Source organism: Zingiber officinale, chromosome 10A, assembly GCF_018446385.1.
Source record: "Zingiber officinale cultivar Zhangliang chromosome 10A, Zo_v1.1, whole genome shotgun sequence".
Taxonomy (NCBI): domain Eukaryota; kingdom Viridiplantae; phylum Streptophyta; class Magnoliopsida; order Zingiberales; family Zingiberaceae; genus Zingiber; species Zingiber officinale.
The window spans coordinates 94,031,172-94,042,535 of record NC_056004.1 but is presented as its reverse complement, the minus strand read 5'-3'; the positions used below and the strand labels follow the sequence as shown (position 1 = coordinate 94,042,535).

The following is an 11,364-nucleotide window of genomic DNA, read 5'->3' as shown; positions in this document are numbered from 1 at the left end:
TATACTAAAAGTCTAGCTTTTCTATAAACATTTATAAGAATCACATTGGTCAAGTGTCTACATTTATATATACCAAATATAGATGTTCAATTAATTTATATTGTAGATAACATAATGTGTGGTGTCACACACAGAAGATTGTGTTATCGGTTCTTTATAAATTAAAAACAGTAGCTCACGACCAAGATGGAAAGGAACAAAACCATTGGAAGGTCGTAGTGTAATTAGGTATTAGTTTATCTTAACTATATAATTACACTAGTACACTTAGAGTGTATTGAGCAGGATCATTTAGGGGTCGTTTCTTTTATACTGACTTTATAAAGGAACAAAGACCTCAGTTATTATGGAAGTGTGTGCTCTTAATCCTAATATAATAACAAGCACATATATTTGATATTTATTTCTTTAATTTATCAATGGGTGAGATTTAGTTCGATAAATCAATAAGCCTGATAAGTTGGGAAATGATATCACTTATAGTGTGTGTTGTTGATTATAGAAGGAAACTGTGTCATAGTGATCTAGGTTGATAATGTTCCCAAGAGGAGCTCATAAGGATTGTCATGTTAAACCCTGCAGGTGGACTTAGTCTGACATGATGATAAGGTTGAGTGGTACTACTCTTGGACTAAGATATTAATTAAATGAGTTGTCAGTAACTCACTTAATTAGTGGACATTCGACATCTTAAACACAGGGAGACTAACACACTCATAATAAGAAGGAGCCCAAAAATATAATTTGGGATTGGTGCGGTAGTTCAATAATAGTTCTTTAGTGGAATGACTTATTATTGATAAAATTAAGTTGTGTATTCGGGGCCAACACGGGATGCTTAATTTTATCGGAAGACCAAAACCAATTTCTCCTCTCGGTCCCTATCGTAACCTCTATATAAAGTCTTGTATCCATCTAAGCCCATCTTCTAATTCATGTAGTTGATGTTGCTATCTAAGTAAGCTTCACATTGTTGAAATCAACGTGAACAGAACATTAACTTATGTTGGTGTTGCTTATCAACATGAGAAGCAATTCACGTTTTATGCTTGGCAATTAAGTCAACATGAGTTGCTTAAAACGTGAGAAAGCTTTGTTCATGGTTTTGCTTGGCAATTAAGTCAACAAACATGATAAAGTTCTGTTCATGTTTTTGCTTGCAAATTTAAATCAACATGAGAAGTTTGCTGATGTGTCAACATGGAATTAAGAGGAGAATAAGTTTTAATTAAAATCTTTCTTATCGTGGAGATATATTTTTAAAAGGAAGATTTTAAGTTTTCCTTATTTATAAATCATCTACAAGTTTAAAGAGAGATTTTAATTTATAAAATTCCTTTTTATAACTCACCATGAAGGGACAAAATTATTGGAATTTTTTTTTATAAATTTCCGAAAGCAAATAAGGAAGTTTTAATTTGTGTTTAAAATTTTTATTTGCTTGGAGATTTTAATGTGGCCGGCCATTGAAATAATGAAAAGAAAATTATTTTTAATTAAATAAATTTTCCTTTTCATGGCAAAAGAATTAAGGAAGTTTTTATTAAAATTTCCTTATTTGCCAAGACCAAGGATTATAAAAGAGGAGGTAGAGGAGCCTTCAAGATAACAACCTCTATTCTATTTTTCTTCCTCTCTTTTCTTCCTTGGTGTGGCCGGCCCCTCCTCTTTCTCTCTTCTCCATCTTTTGGCCGAACCTCATCTCTTCCTTGGAGTCCTTGTGGTGGCCGGATCTTGCTTGGAGAAGAAGAAGAGAAAAGGATGTGATATTTCTAGCATCCCTTGGAGCTTGGTGGTGGCCGAACCTCTTCATATTTGGAGGAGCTTATGGTGGCCGAAACCTAGAAGGAAGAAGAAGGTGCATGGTGGTTCTCATCTCGGAAGATCGTTGCCCACACAACGTCCGAGGTTAGAAGAGGAATACGGTAGAAGATCAAGAGGTCATTAAAGTTTACGAAGGAAGGTATAATTAGTAATTAATTTCCGCATCATACTAGTTGTATTTCTTTTGTATGAATTCCAAACACTAGAGGCATTAGATTCTAGATTTTTGAATTTATGTTTCGAATCGTGTTCTTTTGTTTTTCTTTTTCGAACTTGTACTTCGATTGTTCCTTTTGGTTAACCTAGAGTTATTTAAGGAAATTAAATATTAGCTTTCCTTAAAAGGCTTTGTCTAGGCGGTGGTAGTTGCTCCCATATCCAAGAAGGTCATGTGCCTCGCCATGCAGTCCTGGAAGCCAATTTTGAAAATTAATATTTAATGAAATTAATAACATGGGTGGATTTGGATCAAACGTGTTAAGTTCCGTAGGAGATCCAAATCTAAACCTAAAGGAACATATAAGTTAAACTTTGTATCAAACGTGTTAAGTTTCGCAGGCGATACAAGTTTAATTTAAAAGAACACATGGTAGCTAGGAAATGTTCAGACCTTGTACAAAATTTTTGTACAGTGGAACCGGTACGGTCTTCCTAGGACTAACCAACACTTACAGTCTATTTACTAGCCTCTCGACCCACTAGATCTTCTCTCTAGTTGTCAGGTCCGCAGACCCAACTGGACTTTGGCTAATTGTCAGGCCCCACGGACCCAGCCGGACTTTCCGCTAGATGTCAGGTAATTCTTTAACCTATCTAGGCTTCATACCTACTATCGAGTTCTTAGACCTAGTTGGGTTTTATCCTAGTGTCAGGTCCCCTAAACCTATTATCATGCCCTGAAAGTAAGGTTGTCAGACAAAAATCAGACAACACCTCCCCTGTAGCAGTGACAAATGAAACCAATATTCATTGCCCAATACTACTCACAAGCCAGCAATAGCCCACACGGCTGAATATAAAACACAACCATGCAATTATATACACAGTCCACACGGTTGGAACAAAAAAACATAATCACGCAGTTGTATAATAAGCAGCTCACACGGTTGTATTAAAAACATAGCGGAAGATATAAACAAAACATAAAAAAATAATACAACTAACTGCGAGTCGACCTGACTTGACACAACAAGTTCATAATCGAAATAAAGGACACCACAAGCCCAGAAAACCATATAGAAGGTACATATATAATACAAATACAAGTACAAAACCAATAATGCAAGTGAAAGCAATAATAATAGAGGTCGTTGGATGTGACATGAGACTGGCGGACAAGATTTCCAAGCAGCTTCAACCTGAAATAGGAATAAATCAATAGAGTGAGTTCAATAACTCAGCGGGTATCGATCATACATGCATAGTAAGATATAACTATCAACAATAATCATGCAGTACAATCTTCTGAATAATAATAGGAAATGCAAAATTGAACAACAGAAGAAGTTGTACTCACCAAGACCTCCTATCCGGATACAAGGGTCGTCAGGCCAAATACCTCATGTCTCCTGTATGCATGTCAATTATATGCAACTATCAAAATGCAACATCCAAAATGTAGCAATCACAAACAATAAATGCAATCCATGCATATAATACAAATGGCATGGTCTTCCTTGACGCGGTCACCCACCTCACACACAATGGTGAGGTCGAGTGGGTAAGGCTATGACAACTATGCACTCTACCATCATTACTCCTGAGTGACCGAGTGGACAGAATGTTGTCGGAGTACACATATCCTCCTACCCCAAACATAGTGGGGGAGCCTAAGCTCTCATCTCCCTGTGTCATAGTCAAGAGGAGGGATCTCTGCCCGCTACCACGCTACAGTCACACTACCCATGAGCGGACCAGCAGAGCCTTGACAGAGCAAACTACACACATCATGTCTGATGTACCACTAACCCATGAGTGATTGTGTGTGCAGATTATGTAACTAGCGATGTACTCAACTATAAAGGAACTGACAATCGTTCAGCATGCAATCATATAAAATGGTGCATGACACTAAAGCATGTAACTCCTGAAAATATCAACCTCCATATAATATGTACCAAAAGGAAAACTGAGTCCATAACAAGGATCTAGGTATACATACCAGGTAATAAATCTAGGTGCACATGACAGATAATAAAACTAGGTACACGTGTCAGATAATAAATCTAGGTACACATGCCTCGCATATCTAGTAGCTAGGTCTATACCCGGTAATGCATTGTATGTCACTACTTCTATGAACATACGTACACATGGCAAGAATCAATAGGCATAAACATAAATGCATGACAGATAACAATATGGGCATACTACAGGTATCAAGTAGTGACATACCAAGCAAATATAAATATAACCATTACTACTAACTATAACCTATTACGCATATCAGAATGATAATATCAAAAGAGATAAGTCAAAGGTACTCACCTTTATCTATCGATCGTGATAAACCAATCCCTCATCGAGACGCTCGTCTCGAATCAAAGTCCTGCAATACATGATATGCAGATTTAACTATTTACATATAAATTAATTAGCTAAACCAAATCCCCAAACCTACTTAGGGTAACCCCAATCGAAATACGTTCATTGATTAACTACCTAAACTTGAGTTAAACTAGTTTCAATCCTCATCAATCCACAATCCAAATCCAACATCCAGACTAGAACAAGTAATGAACCCTAATTTTAAACTGATTAGGAAACTCTAATTAGATCAACCTAATCAATGAATTTGTCAACCCATCACCATTAGATAAATCAAACTTTAATTAACCCGATGAATCAATGTCCTTGACCTATTATTACCTTCTTCATCTTTCGATTCATAATCACAACCAATATCATATAAATCAATTAACCCAAATCAACCATTTGGATCCTCTAACCTTACGCTCATTCAATTAGCATGATAACTCAATCAATTGGCATTCTAACCCATCAACATGAATCAATCAATCCCCCTTCCTAATCACTATCAGATTCATCTCATGTATTACTATAAATTTTTCATAACATTTGAATAAATCAAGCTTAGGGGATAAGGGAATTTCCTTACCCATGATTTCTTCTCCGACGACAATGCACGGCTGGAAGTCACTAGCGATGGCACAACTGTCAGTGATGGCTCATGGTTGGAGGGATGGCCAGCCATAGAGAGAGTGGCCCATCAGTCCGAAAATAAAACCTGAAGGTGAAAGGTGTGGTTGAGATGACCGGAACAGTGGCGACACTCCTTGGTTCCTTGGTGCCCATTTGATGCTCGGCTCCCCAACGAGGGGAAAATCATATCGACGGTGGCTGGAATCACACCAAAATGACACACAGTGAAATGACCTCTTTCTTGTGGGTGGAGAGGGCCGACGACTCATGAAAATCGTCGGTGTTGGCCAGGACGATGATGCTCGAGGACGGTGGTGGATCGGGAGGTAGGGCACGACTCAGTGAGGCTTGCGGTCGATGGCATCGACAAAGTCGCATGAGGGTGATGGCGGCGACTGGCGTCGACGATGAAGGATGGTCGATCAAATCTCTCACGCTAGGGCTACGATGGATCTGCTTCGGCTATGACAAAGGAAGGAGAAGATCACCGATGGTGGACGTCGGCTAGGGCTCCGCTCAGCGAGGCCTGTGGGCAGCCGACGCGTCGATCAACTCTTGGTCGGGGTCATTATCCAAGGAGGAGAAATCGGCCAAGGAGATTAGGGCAGAGGTGGTCGGCGTCGGGTTGGGGGAGACGAAGAGATCGAGGAAGAGGAAAGGGGGTCGACGTCGCGAGAGGGAGAAGGAGAGGAATCGACGAAGATGGGTTCGGGAGGAAAAATAAACAAAAATAAAAAGGAGAAGGGAATAAAAAGAAAACCTAGGATGTTAACTTAGGTTTATATATATACTATATGTTAATTAAATATATCAACTCTCACTTTAATTGGGATGTCCAAACTGATTTCCTCTTAGCCTATTAATTTATCTCCTTAAACTCGTCAAATGAGCTCCGAAAAATTCTTAAAAACTTCTAAAATTTTCATTAAGGTTATTCGCACATTAAATCTTATTATTTTATTATTATTTTGTTATGGTATTTTACATCTATCAATCCCTGCACGCTCGATAAATGCATTAGATAATAAAAATATCTAACTTAATTCACTTATCATTCATTAAAATCTGAGTTAGACTGTTAGTGCAAATTGCACCAACAGGTACTATATTGGAGAAGAATTAAACTATCTTTTTCAATCTAGTCCTAAATACCTAAATGGGTAAGTGAAGTTTTTGAGATGTCAACTAATTTGGTGTTTCCCCCTAAATGATTGAACTTGTATTTTATGTTAAGTTTTTGATGTTGATTTATTTTGTACTTGTAATATACTTGATTATATCTTTGTTTGTGGGATTTAAGCTTTTTATTTGAGTTGAACTTGCAGCCCAAGTCTAGATTAATTGATTTTTTAGTTTATTAGATTTATTTAAGGAATTATGTTATTTTATTTTGATATATAGTAAATTTTATTTTTGGGTACAGAAAATTTGTTCAGTCTTATTTGCTTGGTTAGACAAACTTTTGGAGCTCATGATTTAATTTATTTTTTAAGTTGTGTTATTAGTGAAATAAATATTTTTTTTGTTGAGTTGGATTTATATCCGAGTTCAAATTTGTTATAGACCGCTCTTTGAGATCCAAGTATCATATCTAAGTATTTGAATCTCGTTATAAATTTTTCTAAAAGTTCTCTAAATTTTACAACTTCACCTTTCAATTTAAAATTTTCTTTCTCAAGTTTTAGAACTTGAGTTGGATTTCCAGATTGAATTGATTTAGTTGTTGGGTTTGATTTAAGTTGTTCCTTAAGGAGCAGTTTAATTTCATTTTCTGATTTAACTAATTTCTTATTCATGCACATAATAATTTTAAAAAACTGAGTAGATAAGTTAGAGTTTACCTGGTTGGAATTATAGGAAACAGATACAGATCTGTGGCTTGACTCATACTCAGACTCGTCTTCTTGTTCTGACTCACTTTTCAATTCTAGTTCGGTTGCTACAAGATAGTTGTTCTGATTTGGCTCGTCATTGTCTGATTCTTCGAAAGATGACTCGTCTCAAGTTGCTTTCAGAGTCTTCTTCTTCTTGGATTTCATCGGCTTGTCTTCCTTGAGATTTGAACACTCGTGCTTGTAATGTCCCTTTTTGTTGCATCCGAAGCAAGTGATGCTTGATTTGTTGGAGTTGGCCTTGATTGTCTTCTGAAGGTCCTTCTTGTTGAAGTCCTTCTTCTTCCTAGTGAACATCTTTCTTACTATTTTCACAAGTTTCTCTTCTTCATCTGAGAATAAGTTAGACTCAGATTCTAGCTCAGGTTTAGTCTTGGTCTTTGTCCGCTTTGTAGAACTTGCAAAAAAAGGCTATACCCTTCTCAAGCTGTTTAGCGTTAATTTGTTCGTATAATTCTAGTTTGCAAAACAATTCATCTAATTTTAACTTTGAGAGATTCCTGGAAACTTTATAGGCATCTACAATAGATGCCCATAATGCATTTTGAGGAAATGAATTTAGAGCGTACCTTATGATGTCCCAGTTTTCCAATCGGTGGGCAATCAGATGGAGCCCGTTCAGGATGTCTTAATTCTTACATGTAACTAAATGACAATTTCTCCATCCTATATTTTATATTAAATAAAAAAATTTAATAAAAGATATTGTTTTGGTAACTTTGTGTCGTTGGTGTCCTCGTGCAGTTCGATCAATTTGTCCCAGAGTTCAATCGCGTTCTCGAAAGGTCCGACCCGGTTGAGTTCATCTTTAGTCAACTCACATTGAAGAGTGTTTAGTGCTTTTGAGTCAATTTGGGTCTTCTTTTTCATTTTTGGGTTCTAGTTTTCTAAGTTGAGAGGTACTTTCGTTGCTTCATAGATTGACACCTTGTATCCTTGTTGAATGGTGAACTATTAGTCGATGTCTGTCTTGAGGTACACCTCCATTATTTTCTTCAAGTAAGGGAAGTCATTCCCGGTGAAGAGTAAAGGGCGAGCGGTGCTATAGCCTTCACTTCAGGCCATTGGATTCTTAAACAAAAAAAGGTTTACAAAATTTCCAAGACTATGTCTTGGGATAAGTAATGTGGGAGGTGTAGGAAATAAACAAAGATTCGAGTGGTGCTGTATCAATTTTGAGAAAATAAAAAAGAAAACTAATTTGGAGAGACAATTGTACCAATTTAGATAAATTCGAACAGCTTAAAACCAAAACAAAAAAAAGTGAAGCGAAAGTAAACAATAAAAACAAACTCCCTGCTCAATTGGTGATTGTACCAATTCAGAGCGGTCTATTTTGATACCACTTGTAGTATCGAGACATGTGAGAGGAAGGGGGTTGAATCATGTGATTTTAAAAATATTTATTTTCTTTTGAAATCGAATGCCCAACGGGAAAATTAAACTAAGTAAGGAAAAAAACACTATGAGAAAGCGAACACGAGTATTTTACTTGGTTCAGAGTCTTCGACAGTTCCTACTCCAAGACCCAAGTCCTTTGTATTGGAACACTTCGGAGCTAGGGGTGAATAGCTTATCACGCTTGTTTGCTTGCTTCGAAGATGATGATGATGCAGCGAAAAACCTCATAGCAAGCTCACAACGCTAACACCAGGATTTACATGGTATCCACTTCAAGAAGAGGTGACCAATCCAAGGATCCACACACACGAGCACTCCCCACTACGAAAAACACTCCTTCTCAGTAACTATCGGAGGTGGAGAAAACTCGTATAAACTCACACAAGCATACAACTCAAAACAATAATTAAAAATACATGATACAATGAATAACCTCTCTTGTTCAATCTCATGTAGCTTGTAGATGCCTCTTGACTCTTGGAAGTGTAGTAACACTTGTCCCAAGATGCTCCAAGTGTTGGTTGGTCTTAGGAAGATCATACCGGTTCCACTGTACAAAAATTTTGTACAAGTGTCGAACCTTTCCTAAACAACCTATTGTGTTCTTTAGAAATTAAATTAGGAATCGCAAACGAAACTTAACATTATTGATTCCAAATTTAACTTATCTGTTCTTAATGGTTTAGATTTAGATCGCAAACGATGCTTAACATTATTGATCTAAATCCACCTACGTTATAAATTCAATTAAATATTAATTTCCAAAATTAGCTTCCATGACTGCATAACGAGGCACTAGTCCTTATTGGGTATGGGATCATCCACCACCGCCTAGACAAAGTCTTTTAAGGAAAACTAATATTTAATTTCCTTATATAACTCTAGGTTTAACCAAAAAGAACAATTGAATCACAAATTCGAAAAACAAAAAAAAAAACACAAGCTCGAATCACAAATTCGAAACTCTAGAATCATATACCTCTTGTGTTTGGAATCCATACAAAGAAAAACTAGCATGATGCGGAAAACAATTACTAGTTATACCTTTTCTTTGTATGCTAATAACCTTGAGATCTTTTGTCGTATTCCTCGCCTCCTCTTGGACGTTATGTGGGCGACGATCCTCCAAGATGAACACCACCCAAAAGCTTCTTCCTCCTTCTCTAAAATCTGGCCACCACTACTACAAAGAAATAAAAGAGAGCAAGGGGAAAGGGAAGGGGAGAGGGTAGGCCACAAGAGGGAGCACAAGCAAGAGAATAATAATTGATTCATCATGAGGCCTCTCCTCCCCTTCTTTTATAATACTTGCCCATGGCAAATAAGGAATGATTTTTACAAAAAATTAAAATCTTCCTCTTGTTTTTCCTTTCCTCCTTTTTAATTCCTTTTTTTTTCTCCTCTTGATTGATTTAATTGATTGGATGCTTTTAATGGCTGGCCCCTTGCTTGGACCAGTTCGGATCCTCTGTCCCCAAATTTCTCTGTCCCCGTGTCTCCTTGTCGATCGGACGGACCAGATTACATCTCAAGGATGTCTTGCACATCACGAGGATACTGCACACATCTTAAAGATGCTATGATGCCTTAAGATGTAATCTGGTCAGTCCGATCGGCAGGGGACACGGGGACAGAGAAATTTGGGGACAGAATATTTGATTTCTACTTGGACACCAAGCAAGGGAGGCCGACCGCATCATCATGAAGAGAAAAATTTTTTATAAAATTTTATAAAAGAAGAAATCCTCTTATAAAATTTTACAAGCTCTCTTTCCTATTGTGGATGTTAAAAAAAGGAAAGTTTTAAAAATTAAAATCAAGTTTTAAAATTTAAAACTTCTCTTCTAAAATTTCCTTTTTAACATGGTTACAAAAGGGAAAGTTTTAAATTTAAAATTCTCTTTTTTAAAACCACAAGGATGGTTAAAAAAGGAAAGTTTTAAAACTTTTAAAACTTTCTTTTAAAACATGTTACCTAATTCAAATAAGGAAAGTTTTATAATTTAAAATCTCTCTTTTAAAACTTGTAGATATCTACAAAGAGAAGATTTTAAAATTTCAAAACACCACTCATAATTTGAATTATGTGGCCGACCCCTTCAAAATTAATTGTGGCCGGCCCCCTTAGAGAAGATTGTGGCCGACCCTTGGCTTGGTCACCAAGTCTTGGGTCGACCCCCTCTTGGACACCAAGATGAGCTTTTCATGGGTGGATATGAGGTATTAATGAGGTTACGACAGGGACCTAGAGGATAAATTGATTTTGGCCTCCCGACGAGCTTGAATATCCCGTGTTCTCCCCGAACACACAACTCAAGTTTATCAATAACAACTCATTCCACTAGAGAGTTATTATTGCACTACCGCACCAATCCCAAATTACATTATGGGCTCATTCTTATCATGAGTGTGTTAGTCTCCCTGTGTTTAAGATATCGAATGTCCATTAATTTAATTGAGTTACTGACAACTCGCTTTAATTAATATCTTAGTCCAAGAGTAGTACCGCTCAACCTTATTGTCATGTCGGACTAAGTCCACCTGCAGGGTTTAACATGACAATCCTTATGAGCTCCTCTTGGGGACATTATCAACCTAGATTACTAGGACACAGTTTCCTTCTATAATCAACAACACACACTATAAGTAATATCATTTCCCAACTTATCTGGTCTTTTGATTTATCAAGTTAAATCTCACCCTTTGATAACTTAAAGAAATGAATACTAAATATATGTGCTTATTATTATATTAGGATTAAGAGTACACACTTCCATAATAACTAAGGTCTTGTTCTTTTATTAAGTCAACACAAAAAGAACTTACCTTAAATGGTCCTGCTCAATACACTCAGAGTGTACTAGTATAATTTTATAGTTAAGATAAACTAATACCAAATTATACTACGACTATTCCAATGGTTTGTTCCTATTCATCTTAGCCGTGAGCTACTGTTTATAATTTATAAAGAATCGATAGCATGATCTTCTGTGTGTGACACCACACACCATGTTATCTACAATATAAATTAATTGAACAACTACACTTAGCATATAAATGTAGACATTTTTGACCAATGTGATTC

At 36.7% G+C, this 11,364-nt stretch overlaps 1 long non-coding RNA gene across 1 annotated transcript; it reads right to left on the bottom strand.

Moving 5' to 3' along the window:
• Window positions 1–2,930: 2,930 nt before the first annotated feature.
• On the bottom strand, window positions 2,931–5,729 carry LOC122028112. Its single transcript, XR_006124646.1, has 4 exons — window positions 4,943–5,729; window positions 4,312–4,372; window positions 3,341–3,392; window positions 2,931–3,182 (listed from the first exon to the last, which is right to left on the bottom strand). It is a non-coding gene; the product is annotated as an uncharacterized LOC122028112 (long non-coding RNA).
• Window positions 5,730–11,364: the final 5,635 nt, after the last annotated feature.